Source organism: Eulemur rufifrons, chromosome 30, assembly GCF_041146395.1.
Source record: "Eulemur rufifrons isolate Redbay chromosome 30, OSU_ERuf_1, whole genome shotgun sequence".
NCBI classification, from domain to species: Eukaryota; Metazoa; Chordata; class Mammalia; order Primates; family Lemuridae; genus Eulemur; species Eulemur rufifrons.
In genome coordinates, this window is record NC_091012.1 from 49,197,212 (window position 1) to 49,220,138 (window position 22,927).

General features: G+C 40.6%; 1 non-coding gene across 1 annotated transcript; it reads left to right on the top strand.

Moving 5' to 3' along the window:
• The first annotated feature begins 728 nt into the window (after positions 1-728).
• On the top strand, positions 729-844 carry LOC138379215 (U5 spliceosomal RNA). The gene has a single exon (XR_011231999.1). It is a non-coding gene; the product is annotated as a U5 spliceosomal RNA (small nuclear RNA).
• Positions 845-22,927: the final 22,083 nt, after the last annotated feature.

Genomic DNA, 22,927 nt, shown 5'->3' on the forward strand with positions numbered 1-22,927 from the left:
TTATTTTCAGTCAGCTTTTGAGGCATCCACTTATCGAGCTTTTTCACCTTTCCAATTTGCTTCAAATGCTGAATGACCATAGAATGGTTGACGTTGAGTTCTTTGGAAACTTCTCCTGTAGTTGTAAGAGGATCAGCTTCAATGATGGCTCTCAATTGGTTGTTGTCAACTTCCGATGGCCGGCCACTGCGCTCCTCATCTTCACGACTCTCATTTCCTTTGCCAAACTTCTTGAGCTACCACAGCACTGTACGTTCATTAGCAGTTCCTGGGCCTAATGCTTTGTTGATGTTGTGAGTTGTTTCTGCTGCTTTACAAATTGCTCAGCCAATACATTGTTTCTTTATGCCACCTGTTCTGTGTGTGTGTGTGTGTGTGTGTGTGTGTGTTTTATCTTTTTTCCTCTTTTGAATTAGTTTCATTAACAAAATGGCCAGGCGTGGTGGCTCATGCCTGTTATGCTAGCACTCTGGGAGGCCAAGGCAGGAAGATCACTTGAGCTCAAGAGTTCGAGACCAGCCCGAGCAAGAGCAAGACCTGTCTCTAAGAAAAATAGAAAAAAATCAGCTGGGTGTGGTGGCATGTGCCTGTAGTCCCAGCTACCTGGGAGGCTGAAGTAGGAGGATCACTTGATCCCAGGAGTTTAAGGTTGCACTGAGCTATGATGACACCACGGCACTCTAGCCCAGGAAAAGAGTGAGACTCAGTCTCAAAAATAAAATATCATCATACTGTTGTTTCTCTTCAGGTTGCATAAATCTTTTGCCTTTTACTAAAGATTTCCATGGAGAGGAACACCTCTGAGTTTTTAACTAATTTCTTGAGGCCTTGCTTTGGCACGGTTAGTTTAAAAAACATCATTCATTTCCCACTCCCATAAGTTTCAAGGTTTTATCTTTTTAAAAAATGCTTTTGGTAATTATTGTTATGTAAACTAAGTGCATGCAGGTGGCAGAGCAGGTGATACAGAGATGTGGTCAAAAGCTGAGGGCTAGGACCAATAAGAACAGAGGAAAGAAACCACAACAGCAGGAACTTGAGGTTAGGGACTTTTCTTGACCAGGAGCATGTGCAGAAGCTAAGAGCTTGTGACTGACAGTAAACTTTCCCTCATTAACATAGTAAAAATCACACCCACTTGCACCATGACAGTTTACAAATGCCATGGCAACCCTCGGAAGTTACCCTAGAGGGTCAGAAAAGAGGAGGAACCCCAATTCAAAGAACTCTCCACCCCTTTCTTAGAAATATCATGAATACTCCACCCCCAACTTAGCATAAAATTGGGGAACCAACATAAAAAGGAGAAATGTCATTATGTTCAGGGTCTTCTCCACTCATGAGGACAGACTCGTTCTTCTTTCTCCAGAACATACTTTCACTTTGTACCCTTCACTTTGCAATAAAGGCTGCTTGCTTCATGTCTGTCATCACTCTGTCACACAGGGCCTGCTTGTGATTCTTCCAAGCAAGGAGCCAAAGAACCAGGACATCTCTCTCCAACACAACCCCAGCCCCAACAGTTATCTTAGAAATTACAACATGTGGCCGGGCGCGGTGGCTCACGCCTGTAATCCTAGCACTCTGGGAGGCTGAGGCGGGAGGATCGTTTGAGCTCAGGAGTTCAAGACCAGCCTGAGCAAGAGTGAGACCCCATCTCTACTAAAAATAGAAAGAAATTAGCTGCACAACTAAAAATATATATATACAAAAAATTAGCCGGGCATGGTGGCACATGCCTGTAGTCCCAGCTACTCGGGAGGCTGAGGCAGTAGGATCGCTTGAGCCCAGGAGTTTGAGGTTGCTGTGAGCTAGGCTGATGCCACGGCACCCTAGCTCAGGAAACAGAGTGAGACTCTGTCTCCAAAAAAAAAAAAAAAAAAAAGAAATTACAATATGCATCCATGACTTATCAAAGGCTAACATTAATCTTTACCTTTATCCTCCTCCCAGATAATGCAAAGACCCTAGAACGCTAAAATCCATTCAACTCTCCCAATTTATGTGCTATTGTCATTTATTATTTTTTTGTTGTTGTTGTAAAAAGCCATAAATTTATCATCTTTTTTTTTTTTTTTTTTTTTTTGAGACAGAGTCTCACTCTGTTGCCCAGGCTAGAGTGAGTGCCGTGGCATCAGCCTAGCTCACAGCAACCTCAAACTCCTGAGCTCGAGCGATCCTCCTGTCTCAGCCTCCCAAGTAGCTGGGACTACAGGCATGCACCACCATGCCCGGCTAATTTTTTCTATATATATTTTTAGCTGTCCATATAATTTCTTTCTATTTTTAGTAGAGATGGGGTCTCGCTCTTGCTCAGGCTGGTCTCGAACTCCTGAGCTCAAACGATCCGCCCACCTCGGCCTCCCAGAGTGCTAGGATTACAGGCGTGAGCCACCATGCCCGGCCTAAATTTATCATCTTAACCATTTTTAAGTGTGCAGTTCAGTAGAGGTAGTATGTTTACATTGATTTCTAGAACAATGTGATCTAGAACAAGATGTCTAGAACTTTGTCTTGCAAAACTGAAACTATGTGTTTATTTTAATATTCTATATATTAATATTTAACATCACAAGACTTTATCCTTATTATTTTATCTAGTCAGCATTTATTTAGAACCTATATTGTTACCACTTTCTTTGTTCTTAATTCCTACTATATTTCTGAGGTTCTGTTTGGGATCATTATCTTTCTGCCAAAAGGACAATGTTTAAAACTTCCTTTAGTAGGTGTCTGCTGATGGTAAATTCTCTCAGGTTTTGTTGGCCTGAAAATGTCTTTGTTTTGTTTTCTTTAGTGAAATTTATTTTCACTGGTGTAGAATTCTAAGTTGACAGTTACTTTCCTTTAGCATCTTGAAGATTGCTTTTCACTGTCTTCTGACTCCCAAAGCTGTAGGTGAGAAATCAGCTGTCATTCTAATTATTGCTTCATTTAGGGTAAATCATCTTGATTTTCTGGCTACTTTTAAGATTTTTCAACACTCCAGGGCCTGTCTACCTGCCTTCGCACCTTCCCAGCCTCCCACCGTCCTTGACAGCACTATGCTCAGAAAGGCCTTGATCTTCTCTGCCCTGTGTGCCCTGGCTATGACTTTTCCTTCACTACCTCCAGAATCAACCACTGACTTACTAGAATCAACTACAGACCTAGACTTGACCACACACATGTACGTGGAGAATGTGCAGGCTGTTGAATTCTCTGCTGATGTGGAGTCAGCCACCTCCACCTTTGTGGAAGAAGTCACCAAGGCCACAGCTGATTACAATACAGTTCAGATAGAGACCTTCATGAGTGCAGATTTTGTAGATGTCACTGCTGTTTATTCTGAAAAGCTCCTGATTGGAACACCAGACCAGCCCAGCACCTCCATGGGAATCAATGAACATATCTCAGTGCATGCTTAAAATGAAGCAAATTCTCCATTAGCTGTGACTACCACTGTGCTATCCACCACTTTCTACTTTTTTTTACTTTTTACTTTTTTTTTTTTTTGAGACAAAGTCTTGCTCTGTCGCCCTGGGTAGAGTGCAGTGGCATCAGCCTAGCTCACTGCAATCTCAAACTCCTGAGCTCAAGCGATCCTCCTGCCTCAGCCTCCTAAGTAGCTGGGACTACAGGCATATGCCACCATGCCTGGCTATATTTTTCTATTTTTGGTAGAGACGGGGTCTTGTTCTTGCTCAGGCTGGTCTTGAACTCTTGACCTCAAGGGATACTCCTGCCTCAGACTCCCAGAGTGCTAGGATTACAGGTGTGAGCCACTGCACCCAGCCTATCCACTGCTTCCTAAGAAGATTCTAAGCTTTTGAACAAGCCTACCGCTACACTATAGAAGATTGCATAATTGTAGAAAACAAAAGAAACAGGATGGACCCCGCTGAGGGGCAACAGGCATTGATCCTGGCTAGGTGGAGTGAAATGTACACAGATGGGGAAGGGTGTTTCATAGCTGGGCTCCATTTAATATGGGCTCAATAAATGCTCGTTTGAATTGGAAAAAAAAGATTTTTCTCTTTCATTTTGACTTTTTGAAGTTTAACTCTAATATGTCAGGCATAGATTTTTTTTTTTCCTACATAGTCCTCAATGGGCTTCTTAAATTAGTCAATTGATTTCTTTCATCAATTCTGAGAAATTCTCAGCTTTTATCTCTTGAGATATTCTCTCTTCCCCTTTATTTCTCTTTTCTTTCTGAACTCCCATTAAGCATATATTAGCCCTTCTCACTAAATCCTTTGTGTATCTCATTCTTAAAAAAAAATAGACCTTATTTTTAAGACTAGTTTTAGGTTTACAGCAAAATTTAGCAGAAAATGCAGAGTTCCCATATATCCCTTCCCCAACACATGCACAGCTTTCCCTACCATCCCCACCCCCCAGCAAAGGTACATTTGTTACAATTGACGAACCGATATTGACACATCATTATCTCCCAAAATGAGTAGTTTACATTAGGGTTCACTCTTGGTATTGTATATTCTGGGGGTTTGGATGAATGTATATGACATGTATCCACCATTACAACATCACACAGAATAGTTCACTGCCCTAAAATTCCTCTGTGCTCCACCTAGTCATCCCTCCCTCCCCGCAAACCCTGACAAAAACTGATCTTTTCACTGTCTCCACAGTTTTGTCTTTCCCAGGATGTCATATTGTTGAAATCATACAGTATGCTGCCTTTTCAAATTGCTTTCTTTCACTCAGTCACATGCATTTAAGGTTCTCCATGTCTTTTTATGGCTTGATAGCTCATATCTTTTAGCACTGTAGACTTTTCCATTGTCTGGATATACCACATCTATTCACCTACTGAAGGACATCTTGTTTGCTTCCAAGTTTTGGCAATTATGAATAAAAATGGCTTGCTCATTTTTCTGTGTTTCCCACATTTTACTTCAATTTTGAAAGATATTTTCACCTGTACAGAAGTGGCATAACTAAGTTAGCAGTTACTTTCTTTTAGTAACTTGAAGATCTCTTCCTATTGTCTTCTGGCTCCGCAGTTGGGAAAACAGATTCATTTGAACAATTTCTTTTTGATTTATCTCCTGGTTAATCAATTCTGTTTTCAGCTGTGTCTAACAAAACTCATATACTGAGATCTTAATTTTGGTTATATTGCTCACTTCTATAATTTGTAGTTGGTTTGTTTTCAAATCTGTAGTATCACTTTGTAGTTTGTAGTTCCTTGAGAAACGTTTAAATCAGGCTTTTATCACTAGCTGGAGTCCTAGTGGATCAATTTTCATTGTCTATTGTTTCTGATGGTTCTTGCTCATTCTGTATTGTCTTTCACTGTGTGTTTGGTTATCTTTAATTAAGTGTTGGATGTCCTATTTGAAGAATTATTTATAGAAATAATTTGAGGCCTGGAATAATATTATCTTTTCCCAGAAAGGATTTGCTTGCTCCTTGCCAGGTGCCTGGAAGCGCTAAGAGTATGGGATTACCTTAATCCATGTTTAAACCTTGATATTTTGGGGGCCATCCAAATGACAAATCTGAACTGTGGAGTTCATGAAGGCTGATTTACTTCTGGTTCATCCTTACACCTAGGGTGTATCCATTTAGTCTCCAAGCCCAAAGCAGGGAATAGTTTACCTTAGATTTCACCTTTTGTCTCCCAATCGCACAAAGCCACCAAATGAGCAGCTCAGCTTCTCATATGCCTCTTTGGAATGGGCAAACACCTTAGCATAAAAGCGTCTCTGCACACTATGCTAAACCTCTCTGGGTTTCTGGTCTCTCTCATAGCTCACCTCAGTCTTGGCTCACCTGAAGACATTAGTGGTCTGGAAGCAAAGCTTGAGGATATTTTGTTTCTCTCAGTTCCAGAGTATAGTCCCCTGAGTTCCTTTTCCAGAACTTGGTGTATGTTTCACTAAGAGTACCCCTTTGGCTGGCACTCAGCTTCAGCTGCTCTCTTCAGGTCCCAGTGTCTACCCGAAAGCACTGTTTGCCTATCATTTGGTGGGCAAGTGACCCCTGGAGCAAAGACTACAATGGGATCCGAGTGGTGTGTGTGTGTGTGTGTGTGTGTGTGTTAGAGAGAGAGAGAGAGAGATTACAGAGTCCAGTGTCTATTTCCTGGTGGCTTCAGGTCACTAACTCATTCTTGTTTGTCCCCCTCACTTAAGGAATACCTCTCATTTGGTAAATGCCTCTGGATGGAAGCGTCCACGGCTTACTTCTTTGTGTTCTGACTACAAATTTTCCTCACCACTACCACTCTGACCCAAGTTACCATCATCTAGCTCCTGAATTTAGCTGGGCTCCTTACTTCTACCTTTGCCATCCTATTCTCCTCATAGAAGTGACAGTGATCCTTTAAAAGAATAAATCAGACATTTCACTTCTTTGTGTAAAGTTTTCCAGTGGTTTTTAAACCCCCTAGAGTAAAATCCAAAATCCTTCCCAGGACCTACGAGGACTTACATAACCTGACCCCTGGTTACCACTCAGATCTTATCACTTGCACTTCAGTCACACTTTCTTGAGCCTTAGGTCTTTCTTGAGCTATAGGGCTTTGTCCTTACCATAGGCAATGCTCTTTACTTTGATCTTCTCATGGCTGGTTCCTTCACCTCCTTTAAATTCCTGCTCAAGTTTCACTTATCAGAAAGGCCTTTCTCTTTGTTCTTTATGTTCTTACCCAGCTTTATTTTCTTTGTAACACTTGTCACCAATTGTTATGTTTGTTCCTTAAAACATTTTCTCTCCCCACAGCTACACTGTAAGCTCCATGAAAATAGGGACTTTACTTAATGTATTCTCGTATGTCCAGCATCTTAAACAGGACTTTACACATTATAGGTGACTCATAAAAACTACGTTAATAAAGAAATCGTGTAGCACCTATGTAAAAGAGGCTGAAATTAATCCAGAGGGACACCAAAGAATAGAATTTTGCAAAGGTATTAATTATTCCTAAATTCGTTTATAAATGTATTGCAATTTCTGATTTTAAAATCCCACAGTACTTTTTGCATAACTGAAAAAATGATCTTAAAGATTCATCTAAGTAAAAATATCTAAGAAATTTTTTTTTTTTTTTTTGAGACAGAGTCTCACTTTGTTGCCCGGGCTAGAGTGAGTGCCGTGGCGTCAGTCTAGCTCACAGCAACCTCAAACTCCTGGGCTTAAGCGATCCTACTGCCTCAGCCTCCCGAGTAGCTGGGACTACAGGCATGCGCCACCATGCCCGGCTAATTTTTTGTATATATATATTTTAGTTGTCCATATAATTTCTTTCTATTTTTAGTAGAGACGGGGTCTCGCTCTTGCTCAGGCTGGTCTCGAACTCCTGACCTCGAGCGATCCACCCGCCTCGGCCTCCCAGAGTGCTAGGATTACAGGCGTGAGCCACCACGCCCGGCCAAAATATCTAAGAAATTTATAAAAAATTAAGTTTAATAGAGGGAAGTCTAGCTCTACTAGATATTAAAACATATTGTAAGTTGACAATATTTTAAAAAGTATGATATGGCAATTAATATAGTAAGAAACAGAATAAATAAACTAAGTACATATGACAATTTAGATTTTTGGTAAAGGTAGCATTTTGAAATTAGTAGGAAAAAATATAACGTAGCCCAATAAACATGTCTGGGAAACTGGGTAGCCATTTGAAAAGAGATGATTTTCTACCTTATCTCAAAATAAATTCCAATGTGTCAAAGAAACAATAGGGCTGGACGCAGTGGGTCACACCTATAATCCTAGCACTCTGGAAGGCCGAGGTGGGAGGATCCCTTGAGGTCAGGAGTTCAAGACCAGCCCAAGCAAGAGTGAGACCCCTATCTCTACACAAAATTAAAAAGGAAAGAAAAAATAAAATAGAAAAATTAGCTGGGCCTAGTGGCGTGTGCCTGTAGTTCCTGCTATTTGAGAGGCTGAGGTAGGAGGATTGCTTGACCCCAGAAGCTGGAGGGGGCAGTGAGCTATTATAACACCACTGCACTCTAGCCTGGGCAACAAAGTGAAACTCTGTCTCAAACCAAAGAAACAAAAAATAGAACCATAAAAGTAGTATAAGAAAAAGTGGGTGAGACTTTTCTAAGCATGACACAAAGCCAAGAAGCTCTAAAGGCAAAAAGACATAAATTCAGCTACATAAAAAAAAAAAAAAACTGGCCAGGTTCAGTGGCTCACACCTGTAGTCTCAGCTACTTGGGAGGCTGAAGGAGGAGCATGATTTGATCCCTGCAGTGAGCTATTATTGTGCCACTGCACTCCAGGCTGGGCAAGACCCAGTGTCTAAAAATAAGTAAGCAAATAAATAAATAAATAAATAATTTCTTTAAAAAAGAAATCCCTGCATAAGACAGCACAAATAAAGATAAAAAACAAATTGGGAATAAATATTTGCACTATATATGACAGACAAGACCTTATTTACCTAATACAAAAAATAATTCTGGCTGGGCTCTTAAAAAAGATTTAAAATATTGACAATCCTTCCTCCTGAATCTTGCCTGGGAGTAACACAACAGCCAAGATAGGTAAGGTCATGGAGCCTAGAAGCTGTATCTAAGGCCATGTTTCTTTTTTTTTTTTTTTTTTTTTTTTTTTTTAGACAGAGTCTCACTCTGTTGCCCAGGCTAGAGTGAGTGCCGTGGCGTCAGCCTAGCTCACAGCAACCTCAAACTCCTGAGCTCAAGCGATCCTCCTGTCTCAGCCTCCCGAGTAGCTGGGACTACAGGCATGCGCCACCATGCCCGGCTAATTTTTTCTATATATATTTTTAGCTGTCCATATAATTTCTTTCTATTTTTAGTAGAGATGGGGTCTCGCTCTTGCTCAGGCTGGTCTCGAACTCCTGAGCTCAAACGATCCGCCCACCTCGGCCTCCCAGAGTGCTAGGATTACAGGCGTGAGCCACCGCGCCCGGCCCTAAGGCCATGTTTCTTTTACAATCTTCTAGTGGGGGGTGGAGAGCAGATTTGAGCAGCGTCCAACCCATGACTGCACATGGCAGTGGTGCTAGCACCTGACAATTTCTGCCCAATGTGGGACACTTCAAATAGACAATCTTTGCTCTGGAGCTCCCCACTGGGTTGGCCAAGACCATCTGATCTGCTTAGTGCTAGGTGTGAGTCAAGGCACATTGGTAGAGTACAGGGTATATCTCCTGAAACGTGGGAGAAAGATTGATTCTCTGAGGAAGTTCTGCTCTATGAAGTTTGTTCTGCGAAGCTTGGACCTGTGTGCCTACTTTCCTGAGTCCTAGAGGGCCTGATTCATATAACTATGATGGACCTTGAGAAAAACTATTTTGCTGGCCTGAATTATTTTCAGTCCCTATGTTTGGAAGAGATTGTCATTTGTGCTCAGGGAAGCTTGGGGCAAAGAGGCTTCCTTCCTATATCTCCGCAAAAGCATAATGGCTCTGCATCTAGTTTACTTCTCACCCACAAAAGCAAAAACTTCTCAGTCTTCCACCACTCACTGATTTACCACTGCTCAGGAGATCCTAATAATCTGACCTAACTGCTAAGAAGTCAAAATCATGAATAGGCAAAGGGAAATGGCCATTTAAGGAAATTTATTAACTAGAGGGAGGAAGACTAGCTCACACAACTAGATGGGTGGCTTTCATTGATGTAGAACCACAGGAAGAGTCAGCAAGAATTATTAAATTATTAAACAAGTTAATATTTGTAAAATGTTTAAAACACTTCTTGGCACATACTATGTGTCATATACATGTTTGTTAAATAATAAACTATTACAATAAAGTAATAAGAACTCTCAAGGATGTGTAATTAAAACACAGAAAAGACATCATAGAACTAGAAAACATGATTTTAGAATTAAAAAAAATTTTGTGCACAAGTTGAAAAAGAGGATGTCCACTAGCTGAGAACCAAATTAGTAATCTGGAAGGTGAAGTGGAAGAAATATCTTTCAACAGAAAATAAAAACATAAAGGGATAAAAATCATGAGGGTTAAGGGACTTGGAGAACAGATCCAGGAGATCTGTTGTGAAAATAATAGGAGTCTAGAAGGACAAAGTAAACATAAGGAAGGGAAGAACTAAGTAGATAAATAATAGAAGAAAGATTCCCTGAGTTGAAGAAAGATTTGGGTTTGCAGATTGAAAGTGTTCACTGAGTCTCATGAATGATAATGAAAAAAGACAGATATCAAAACTTTTCCTTGTGAAATCCTTGAATTCCAAGGATAAAGAGAAAAGCTTGCAAGCTTCCAAACAGAAAGAAAGAAGGTATTCTTAAGCTACTAAGTTTTATTAGAAAAAAATGGAATTCAATGGGAGGCACTGGTGGAAGATTAAAGACAGGGGACAGGGAGAAGCCAGGATATTTCTCCACCTTCCTTTCTGCCTCAGATATTGTGTCTGGTAGTGGTGGCAGCTCCTCTGTAACCACAGATCCTGACACCTGAGCTCTAGTAACACAACCTCCTTCCTTTGGCCCTCCAGTCTAGGGACAGTAGTAGATCCCTGTTATTGCTAATCTCTGGTCTGCCCCTCATTGGCCCCTGTTTGATTTATCAGTTCTTCCATTATTTGTGTAATCCATTCCCTGCATTATTATATTCTCTCTATTTTAAATACTCAGAGAATTTTCTATTTTCTGGTTGGGCTCTAACTGATACACTTACGAAGGGAAACAAACTAGGATTAGACTTTTCATCTACAACACAGAAAGGTACGAAACAATGGAATACCATCTGTAGAATGTTGGGAGAAAAGAACTGTTAGTTAAAAATCCTACACCCATGGCCGGGCGCGGTGGCTCATGCCTGTAATCCTAGCACTCTGGGAGGCCGAGGTGGGTGGATCGCTCGAGGTCAGGAGTTCGAGACCAGCCTGAGCAAGAGCGAGACCCCGTCTCTACTAAAAATAGAAAGAAATTATCTGGCCAACTAAAAATATATACAAAAAAAATTAGCCGGGCATGGTGGCGCATGCCTGTAGTCCCAGCTACTCGGGAGGCTGAGGCAGGAGGATCGCTTAAGCCCAGGAGTTTGAGGTTGCTGTGAGCTAGGCTGATGCCATGGCACTCACTCTAGCCAGGACAAGAGAGCGAGACTCTGTCTCAAAAAAAAATCCTACACCCAGCTGTGGGAGGCTACTTCTAAATGGCCCCCAATGATCCCCACCTCTTAATTTAGTCACCGCCTTGTGTAAATCCCTCCCCTTGCATGTGCTGGACCTAGTGACTTGCTTGTAACAAAGGACTGTGGGAAAAGTGATGGGATGCCACTTTCATAACTAGGTGACAAAAGACTGTAGCTTCTGTGTCTTGCTTACAATTCTCTCTCTGGCTCTTCCTGTGTGATCACTCTGATGCAGAGGGCCACCTGGCAAGGAACTGAGTCCCTCAGTTCAACAGCCAGCAAGGAACTGAATCCTGACAACAACCATGTGAGCAAGCTTGAAAGTGCATCCTGTCCCAGTGACCCTTGAAATGAAACCACAGCCCCGGCTGACACCTTGATTGCAGCCTGTGAAAGACCCCGAGTGAACACCTTGGCTGCAATCTTATGAGAGATTCTGAAGCAGAAGACCCAGTTAGGTCATGCTGGATTCCTGATCCACAGAAACTGAGATTATAAATGTGTGTTGCTTAAGCTACTAAGTTTTATTAGAAAAAGAATGGAATTCAAGATCAAATGCATTACATAAGACAAAAAAGGGGCATAGATGGTTCAATTCTTGATGAAGAGATGAATCATAAACCTTTATGTACTAAATTATTATAGCACCTTAATATTTAAAGCAAAGTATTAGATACCCAAAATTTTGATTAAAAACCACCACCATAATGGGAGATTATAATACATCTCTTTCAGAACTTGAATGATCAAATAGACAAAAATAAGCTAGAGAATATATGATTTGAATAATATAATGAAGAAGCTCAATATATAACCATATGTATGTCCATACACATTTAAAAATGTAAATCATTTTCTAATGTCCATAAATTGTGTGCTTTCTCGCAGAGGAAAACTACATAAATTTAAAGAAGCAGAGATTTTTATTTTTATTTATTTATTTTTATTTTTTAGTTTTGGAGACAGAGTCTCACTCTGTTGCCCAGGCTAGAGTGCTGTGGCGTCAGCCTAGCTCACAGCAACCTCAAACTCCTGGGCTCAAGCGATCCTTCTGCCTCAGCCTCCCGAGTCGCTGGGACTACAGGCATGCGCCACCACGCCCAGCTAATTTTTTCTATATATTTTTAGTTGTCCAGATAATTTCTTTCTATTTTTTAGTAGAGACGGGGGTCTCGCTCTTGCTCAGGCTGGTCTCGAACTCCTGACCTCAAGCGATCCACCCGCCTCGGCCTCCCAGGGTGCTAGGATTACAGGTGTGAGCCACCACGCCCAGCCAGAAGCAGAGATTTTTAGAGGCTACACTTTCTCATTATAATCCAGTAAAATTAGAAATAAATAATCACAGATGGTCAAAATATCCTTATTACTTGGAAGCTGAGGGACATTCTCCTAAATACTCCTAGATCAAAGAGAAAATTAGGACAGAAATTATAATTTTTTTTAGGAAGTAACAAAAAGGTGAATATATTATACCAAAACCTATGGTATTGCCTAAGGCTCTATTTAGAAGAAAATGCATAGCTTTATTTTTTTTATTTTTTATTTATTTATTTTTTTTTATATGAAAAAAATTTTTTGCCTTACCGGGCCGGACCCTGCTTAGCTTCCCAGATCAGAGGAGATCGGGCACCTTCAGGGCCATGTGGCCTTAGCCAATGCATAGCTTTAAATCAGGAATATCAAATGTGTTCAGGGAATATGTGGGTGATGTAGTCATAGGAAATGGCTAGGTGTAAAAATAGGGAGAGGCAGAGACTGTGGAGAATTAGAGAATACGTGACTGCCCTAAAAGCATTCAACTCCAGCAATTTGCGATACTCTATTGTAAATGTTTTTATTATTAAAAAAGAAAAAAGTGGAAAATATGCAAAATAAATAATACACTATAAACACAGTAGCTGCAAAGCTACAAAATTGTCCAAAAGAAAATATAAATAGGGAATTAATGAAAGATAAAGCTCAAATGAGTGAAATAGAAACTTGTCACAGGTAGGTTCTCTGGGACACATATGCTGAGGAATTAAGGTTACAAAAAGTTTATAGAGGAGTACTGCCTGTGAAAAAAGGGGGCAGGGGGTATTGTGTGACTGTAATGCAGATTTGGCAAAGTCTCTGCCAGCCTGTTGGGGAGCTCTGGAGCAAAGATTGCCCATCAGAGGAGACCTGCATTGAGCAGAAAAGGCTACATCTCAGTACCTCCCTTCGCTCTTCTGTCATTAGCCACAGGCATCCTAAGGGTATGACCTCAGCTCAAAACCTGAGGTGGATACTAGAGGTACTAATTTACAGCAGATGGCACTAACAGCTAACCACATTCCTTGCAGCTGGACAGTCAGACCTTTCTTGAAGCAGGATCTGAGTGACGCCATGCTGTTTCTGCCATAAAAACAAACAAAAATGGTTATAGCCAAAAACCAAAAGCTGGCTTTAAAAAAAAAAAGTAAGTTCAGTCCATTAAAATTTCCACCTTTTTTGTCTGTATGCAATTTGCAAAAGTGTTCTTCAAGTGGAATATATGTGCACAAGTTTGCAGAGTGGACATTCAGGATCTGTTAAATGATATAGCAGGCAAAACAAATTGCATTCAAAGGGCTGTCTGCCCTGGTGGGGCCTTTAAGTCAAACTATTTTGATGCCAGCCTTTCCTCCACTGCCCTAATCAAGGAAGAAATTTGTAATAAATTGAAATTTAAAAAGGGCTACTCCTTCTAGAAAACAAGAACATTCTATTAGTTTGAGGTTTCAATGTCCCCCAAGATCAGGAACAATATTTTGGGAAGGGCAGGGCTGGGCTGGCACCTCCCACAGAGTATGAGGACAGGCAGTGGCATCTCTGAAGATCCAGAACTTCAGTGGACTGAGAATGCTCGAGCTACCCAACTCACTGGGCTTCACTGCCAGTTTCTACACAGGCTTGACTGGACATAATTCAAACAGGAAAAGCTCATAGTTGTTCCAATATTCTGGAGTTCCGTGACAGCATTCAATAATACCTGATGGGATATATTCTACGCATTGTATTTCTCCAAATAATTGCTAAAATATATGTGGTCCAATTGCTCTGTAGTACTGCTACATATTTTATCTAGATTAGATTCTAGACGCTCAATAGATTTATAAATCTTTCTTGGAGATTCAGCAGAGTAGCTGTTCAGAACCTTTGCTCTCAATGGCAGAAACAGAAGAAACTGTGCTGTCCAAAATGGTGGCCACTACTGAGCACCTGAAATGTGGCCAATCCTATTGGAAATGTGCTGGAAGTGTAAATACACACAAGATTTCTAAGATTTAGAATAATAAAAAAGAATGTAAAATATCTTATACTTTTCATATTGATTAATTATGATACGTTTTGGGTATATTGGATTAAGTATATTATTAAGATTTATTTTACCTGTTTAACTGCTTTTAATGTGGCTACTAGAGCATTTAAAATTACACTCATATGTTACAGTGAGCTATCTATGATGGAGCCACTGAACTCCAGCCTGGGTGACAGAGCCAGACTCTATCTCTAAAAAATAATAAATAAAATAAAATTACACTCATAGCTCACATTTGTGGCTTATGTCATATTTCTATTAGTGCTACACTAGATATTTACTATATAGTGTTTCCTGAATTCCTGTTCCTTCTACTCACTCAGAGTTCCAACCAGTTCAGGAATAATGGTAAACGTCTCCTTATGGCTCTCCATGGCTTTAAAAGTATAAGGCCGGCCGGCCAGGCGTGGTGGCTCACGCCTGTAATCCTAGCACGCTGGGAGGCCGAGGCGGGTGGATCGCTCAAGGTCAGCAGTTCCAGACCAGCCTGAGCAAGAGCGCGATCCTGTCTCTACTAAAAAAAAACAGAAAGAAATTATCTGGCCAACTAAAATATATATAGAAAAAATTAGCCGGGCATGGTGGCACATGCCTATAGTCCCAGCTACTCGGGAGGCTGAGGCAATAGGATCGCTTGAGCCCAGGAGTTTGAGGTTGCTGTGAGCTAGGCTGACGCCACGGCACTCACTCTAGGCAGGGCAACAAAGCAACACTCTGTCTCAAAAAAAAAAAAAAAAAAGTATAAGGCTAATGTATGTCATACTGTGTTCATCTTCAGTTCTCCATAAATCTTTTGATCAATAGGGAGGTCATACCGAGGTATCCTGTGTCTATCCACATTGGAAAGTGCACATCGACAGGGAGCACATGATGGGAAGGCCATAAACACCAGTAACAAAAAGAACTACGGTAAGTATATCCTGCACCGGGTGCGATAATGGCTCTAGCGTTTTGTTAACTGACCCTGTGAAAGCCACCCTTCTAGCTGTGCTTTCAGCAGAGGTTCTGAGGCTGCGTACCACTGTGTACCGCCTGATCACTCGGTTGGGCATCTGGTGCAGGAGAATGAACCAAGAGGCGGTGGCGGAAGGGGCGGATACAGGAGGGACCAGGCACCGCGAGCCCGGCGCGGAAGGGGGAGGAGGAGGAGGCGGCGACAAAGGAGGATGAGATGGCATCCGGGGCAGCGACGCCGGAAAATGGGGCCGGTAGCTGCTTGCCTGAAGCCCGGAAAAGCCTAGTTCCGGCCGCTAGAGTTCCCCTTGGCCGGGCTGAATCCACCGAGAGCTGCCCCCCAGCCCCGCCCCGCCGCCCCCTTCCATGGGCTAGGAGCGACCCGGTCCCCGGAACTCTGCGCCCGCCCAGCGCGCGACCGCAGGCTAGTCACTCCCACCCCTACCCCCCCCCGCCCCCCAAAACGATTTTTTTTTTGAAAGGATCAATAAAATAGATGAACTCCCGGCTAGCCTGACTAAGGTAGAAAGAAAGAAAAATAAGAAGAGAGGGGAAAAGAGGCAAAAATATTAATAATGAGACAGTAGATAAAAACACGGATAGATGATATTTAAAGACTTTTAAGAGACTATTATATGTTACAAATGTGAATACGTAGAAGGAATGATTGATTTCCTAGCAAACTATAAACTGCCAAAATTGACCCAAGAAGTAGAAAGCCTGGAGAGCAGCCTTCATAGACGAGAACGGAAAGTCCAGTTAGGTTTGCAGCTATGTTTTAGGTAGCCTTTAAAGAACAAATATTTTTTTTTTTTTAAGGCTGGTCAAGTGGAGCAGTGGGAGTGGAGAAGGAACAAAGGAATCTGTGACTGGTTGTGATCGATTAAAGAACAAATAATTTTAATGTTATTTAGTCCATTCTAGACCAGTGTTTTTCAAAATATCTGTAATGAAGGACAAGTTTTTTTTAAAAAAACTTACAATTACCGTGGACATATACTTTTGTAAATTTCAATAAAAATGACTAGAAAAATTGAATAATAAGCAGACATAAAGTGCAAGCTCAATTTTTAAATTTTTAGAATCATCATCAGGAATAAAATTAAATTTCATTAAATATAATCAAAACAAATTTAACATAGGGACAAAGAAGATAATTACAAAAACTGAATATATTATTCGTTGCTGAGTCCACTGATCACTGCATGTATGTCATAACAATGTCAAATTATATAAAGGTTTCTAAACCCTTTCAATTTCTGTATTTATCTCATCACAGATGGTAACAAACAGTTTAGGCTGGCACCAGTCCTAAGACCACAGACAAAGATGAAAAGATTCCAAATTTATTTTGTAAAGCTAGAATATCCTTTAATATGGTAATATATTAAAATATGATAATATTTGTACAAAAGATACATGTACAAATTCTAAATAAAATATTAATAAACTGAATTTGGCAGTGTTGCAAAGAATAGCACACCATAACCAAGTAGAGTTTATTTCAGAAATGCAAAAATGATTCAACATTAAGAAGTCTATTAACGGCCGGGCGCGGTGGCTCATGCCTGTAATCCTAGCACTCTGGGAGGCCGAGGCGGGTGGATTGCTCGAGGTCAGGAGTTCGAGACCAGCCTGAGCAAGAGTGAGACCCCGTCTCTACTAAAAATAGAAAGAAATTATATGGACAACTAAAAATATATATAGAAAAATTAGCCGGGCATAGTGGCGCATGCCTGTAGTCCCAGCTACTCAGGAGGCTGAGGCAGGAGGATCGCTTGAGCCCAGGAGTTTGAGGTTGCTGTGAGCTAGGCTGACGCCATGGCACTCACTCTAGCCTGGGCAACAAAGTGAGACTCTGTCTCAATTAAAAAAAAAAAAAAAAAAGAAGTCTATTAACGTAGCTACACAGAGTGACATAATGAGCATTGGAGACTTAGGGGAGGGCGGGAGAAGGGTGAGGGATGAAAATTTACCTATTGGGTACAATACACACTATTTGGGTGATGGGTACGCCAAAAGCTCACAATTCACCACTGCACAATTCGTCCATATAACAAAAAACCATTTGGACCCCCTAAATCTATTGGAAAATAAAATAAATTTTAAAATCAAAAAGCAAAACAAACGAAAAAATCCCCACATAGCTGGGCAAAGCAGTGCGTGTCTGTAGTTCCAGCTACTCTGGAGGGTAAGGTGGGAGGATTGCTTGAGCCTAGGAGTTCAAGGCTGTGGTGTGCTATCATGATTCATGCGAATGGCCAGCCTGGGCAATATAGCAAGACCCCCATCTCTACAAAAAAAAAATTAGCCAGAAGTGGAGGCTGAGGCCTGTAGTCCCAGCTACTTGGGAGGCTGAGGCAGGAGGATCACTTGAGCCCAGGAGTTTGACACTGCCGGGAGCTATGACAGTGCCACTACACTCCAGTCTAGGCGACAGAGTAAGACTCTGTCTCTAAAACAAAACAAAACAAGAAAAAAAAACAAATCAAAAAATTTTCCGGCCGGGCGCGGTGGCTCACGCCTGTAATCCTAGCACTCTGGGAGGCCGAGGTGGGCGGATCGTTTGAGCTCAGGAGTTCGAGACCAGCCTGAGCAAGAGCGAGACCCCACCTCTACTAAAAATAGAAAGAAATTATATGGACAGCTAAAAATATATATAGAAAAAATTAGCCGGGCATGGTGGCGCATGCCTGTAGTCCCAGCTACTCGGGAGGCTGAGACAGGAGGATCGCTTGAGCTCAGGAGTTTGAGATTGCTGTGAGCTAGGCTGACGCCACGGCACTCACTCTAGCCTGGGCAACAGAGTGAGACTCTGTCTCAAAAAAAAAAAAAAAAAAAAATTTTCCTACTTTTTATTATATTCGTAGAAAACCCAATAGACTCTAGTTTTACAAAAACTACCAGAATTAATATGAGTTTTTGTAAGGTGGTTAGCTACATGATGATAAAAAACCAATTGAATTTCTTTATATTACCAATAACCAGCTAGAAATAGTAATGGGAACACATTCTATTCACAAAACTGACAAAAATTTAAAATACCTAAGAATGAATGGAATAGGAGACATACGTACAGGATTTATATGAAGAACATTGTAACTTCTTACTGAAGAACATAAAACAAGATTTGAGCAAATTGAAAGGCATCATAAAAACATTAATCTTCCCTCAAATAATAAATATAATGAAATTTAAATAAGAATCTCTGTAAAAATCCCATTGAAATGGATAAAATAATTTTATATTTTAATTATCCTAGAAGTTAAAATCTTATTTCTTCTTTTGAATGAGTAAAATTCATATGGTTCAAATTCAACTGTGTAGGATGGCATACACTTGTAATCCCAGCTACTCAGGACTCTGAGGCAAGAGGATCTCTTGAGCCCAGGAGTTCCAGACCAGCCTGGGCCAAATTGCAAGACCCCTATCTCAAAGAAAAAAATTCAAAAATTACCAAGAGGCATGCAGTGAAAAAGCTCTTTTCCACCCTCCTCCCAGCCACTCAGTTCTCTTCCACATAGCAACCTAGGTCACCAGTTTCTCCCATATACTTTCAGAGCTAATTGAATCATACTTTTTACACAAGTGGTGGCATAATATACACATTGTTCTGCATGTTGCTTTATTTGTCTTAACAATGTAACTTTGAGGCCCAGCATGGTGGCTCACACCTGTAATCGCAACACTTCCGGAGACTGAGGCAGGAGGATAGCTTGAGGCCAGGAGTTTGAGACCAGTCGGGGCAATATAGTGAGACCCCCGTCTCTACACAAAATTAGCCAGGCGTGGTGGCATACACTGATAGTCCTAGCTACACAGGAGGCTGATGCAAGAGGATAGCTTGAGCCTAGGAATTTGAGGCTACAGAGGCCTGTGATGGTGCCACTACATTCCAGCCTGGGTGACAGAGCAAGACTCTGTGTCTAAAAAAGAAAAAAAAAATCACAAAACAATGTAAATTCGAATAGTACAGAGCTTGCTACATATTTCACTGTGTCCACACAGTATTTCATTTTATGGATGCAGCACATTGTTTATTTAATCAGCCCCCTGTTGAGAGACAAGATACTCTTGCCAATTGCCAACATCCAGCCATTACAAATAATGTTCGATGAATAACATTGCACCTACGATTTGTAAATCCCCAAGTAGGATAACTTTTTAGACATAATATTTCTGGGTCTGGCCGGGCGCGGTGGCTCACGCCTGTAATCCTAGCACTCTGGGAGGCCGAGGCGGGTGGATCGCTCGAGGTCAGGAGTTCGAGACCAGCCTGAGCAAGAGTGAGACCCCGTCTCTACTAAAAATAGAAAGAAATTATATGGACAACTAAAATATACATATACAAAAAAAAAATTAGCCGGGCATGGTGGTGCATGCCTGTAGTCCCAGCTACTCGGGAGGCTGAGGCAGTAGGATCGCTTAAGCCCAGGAGTTTGAGGTTGCTGTGAGCTAGACTGACGCCACGGCACTCACTCTAGCCCGGGCAACAGAGTGAGACTCTGTCTCAAAAAAAAAAAAAAAAAAAAATATTTCTGGGTCAAACAGCATGCATAAACATTTACAATTCAGATACATATATTCAAATTGCTCTCCATGAGTTTTATCAATTTATACTTTCACCAGCAATGTATGAAAGTGCCTACTTCCCTGCACTCTCACAAAAATAGTTTTATCCATTTTTTTGTCTTATCTGTGAGGTGAAAAGGGTCTTTTAGAGTGCTTTAAAAGTTTTTTTTTATTATGAGCGAGTTTGAACATGTTTTCATACGTTTAAGGGCCATTTGTATTTAGTTTTGTGACCTGTTGTTGTGTTCATATCATTTACCCATTATTACCCATTATGTTTTTCATTTTCTTATTGATTTTATTATGACTTTCTGTATTGTGGAAATCTGGCCTTTTGTCATATTAGTTGCAAGTACTATAAAGTCACTATAATCAAAACGGTACAGTATCAGCACAGGAATAAAAAAGAGATTAGTGAAATAAAATTGTCCAGAAACAAAATTTATAGTAAGTTAATATGTAACAAAAGCAGCATTTCAGTTCAATGGTTTGATAAATAGATGTTGGCATAATTGGCTATTAGCACGAAAGAAAACAGAGCCAGGCCACTGCATTATACCACATCAAAACTATAGTCTATCATGCTTTATAAAGGGCTTATTAGGAAAAAACCTATATTCTAGATGGATGAACAATTTTTAAAATCAACTAATTTTAAAGCAATTTTAGATTTACAGAAAAATTGCAAAGGTAGTATAGAGTTTCCATATACCTCACACCCAGTTTCTTCTATTAACACTTTACATTAACATAGATGGCACATTTTTCATAGTTTGTTTACAATTAATAAAACAATATTGATACACTTTTATTAACCAAAGTCCATAATTTATTCAGACTTCCTTAATTTTTCCCTAATGTCCTTTTTCTGTTCTAGGATCCCATCCAGGACACCACATTATATTTCTTTTTTTTTTTTTTTTTTTTGAGACAGAGTCTCACTTTGTTGCCCAGGCTAGAGTGAGTGCCGTGGCGTCAGCCTAGCTCACAGCAACCTCAAACTCCTGAGCTCAAGCGATCCTCCTGTGTCAGCCTCCCGAGTAGGTGGGACTACAGGCATGCACCACCATGCCCGGCTAATTTTTTCTATATATATATTTTAGCTGTCCATATAATTTCTTTCTGTTTTTAGTACAGATGGGGTCTCGCTCTTGCTCAGGCTGGTCTCGAACTCCTGAGCTCAAACGATCCGCCCACCTCGGCCTCCCAGAGTGCTAGGATTACAGGCGTGAGCCACCGCGCCCGGCCTATACGTGTATTTATAAATATCTCATTTATAACTACTGGTATGTATATTAAGATAAACAAGAGTTCACAGTGATGTTGTCACCTCTACTCCATTACCACACAAATCATTCTAGCCACCCCAACCTTGCTTATCTGTAATGTTGGATGAGCAACTTTACTGTAATAAAATTTTTAAAAATGTTTGAAGACTCACGTCTGTAATCCTAGCACTCTGGGTGGCCGAGGCGGGAGGATCGCTCGAGGTCAGGAGTTCGAGACCAGCCTGAGAAAGAGCGAGACCCTGTCTCTACTAAAAATAGAAAGAAATTATCTGGACAGCTATAAATATATAGAAAAAATTAGCCAGGCATTGTGGCACATGCCTGTAGTCCCAGCTACTTGGGAGGCTGAGACAGGAGGATTGCTTAAAGCCCAGGAGTTTGAGGTTGCTGTGAGCTAGGCTGACGCCAAGGCACTCTAGCCTGGGCAACAGAATGAGACTCTGTCTCAAAACAAACAAACAAACAAACATATTTGAAGAACATCTGGGAGAACATTTATTGGGGTCAGGGAGACCTTTTGAAATGAGACATAAAATCCAGGAGCCATAAAAAAAGATAGATATATTTTACTACATGAGTTTTCAAAAAGTTTTTCTATCCCCAAACAACATAAACAAAATCAAATGATACTTGATATACTTAGAAAAAGTATTTTTAACACTATAATACATATAGGAGTAACATTCCTAATACACAAAGACTTTCTGTAAAATAAAACCCTAATTGAAAAATGGGCCAAAGATATCAATGAACAATTCACGAAAAGGAAATTCAAATGGCCAGTGAATGTATGAAAAAATTGTCAACCTCCCTAGTGGTGATTAAAATAATTAAGGCAACAGTGCAATACTGTTGCCATCCATATGATTTAAAAATTAAAGTATTAACAACATTGGATGCCATCAATGGCTAGGGTAAAGTACACTCTCAACTTTGCTGGTGGGAATTGAGTTGTCCTTACCCTTAGGGAGAGAAATCTGAAAGTAGAGTTTTAGAAGAAAAATACACATACAATCTGGATATTTGATTAGGAAAAAAATTTAAAAAAGAAGAAAAAATACACTTACCTTTTGACATAGCAATCCTTCATTTTGGAGTCTATCCTATATAAATAGAAGTACAGGTTCACGAAGGTATGCATTTGAGAATGCTTATGGCAGCATTGTTTTTAGAGACAAACTGGAAACTACCTGAATGTTTAGCAATAGGGGAATGGTATATCCGTACTGCAGAATATGACACAGCTACTAAAATATGAATTAGCTATGTAATTTATTGACCTGGGAGAAATTCCATCAAGCATCATAAAATGAAAAAAGGTAATTGAAGAATAATGTGTATGGCATGATCTTTTTTTTAGTAACAACCAACAACAACAACAACAACAACAAAAATTCTCTGCATGTGTATGTATACAGTATAAACAGAGGCCAGAGAGAAGATGTACTAGGTTGGGTTTTCCCAGAATTAGACATTGAGGCAAAGATTTGAGTCCAAACAGTCTATTTGGGAGGTGATCATAGGAAGCATTGGTAGGAAAATAGAAGAGTGGGATGGGGAAGGAAGGAAGCCAGTGCAAGGTGCATTAGTGAGCAGGTTATGGCTGTGGGCAACTGGGGCCCAGTCCTACTGGGGATTTCTATGTGACTGTGAAACACACTTCTAAGTTGTCTCACTGGGCAGGAGGTGAGGAAGTTGATA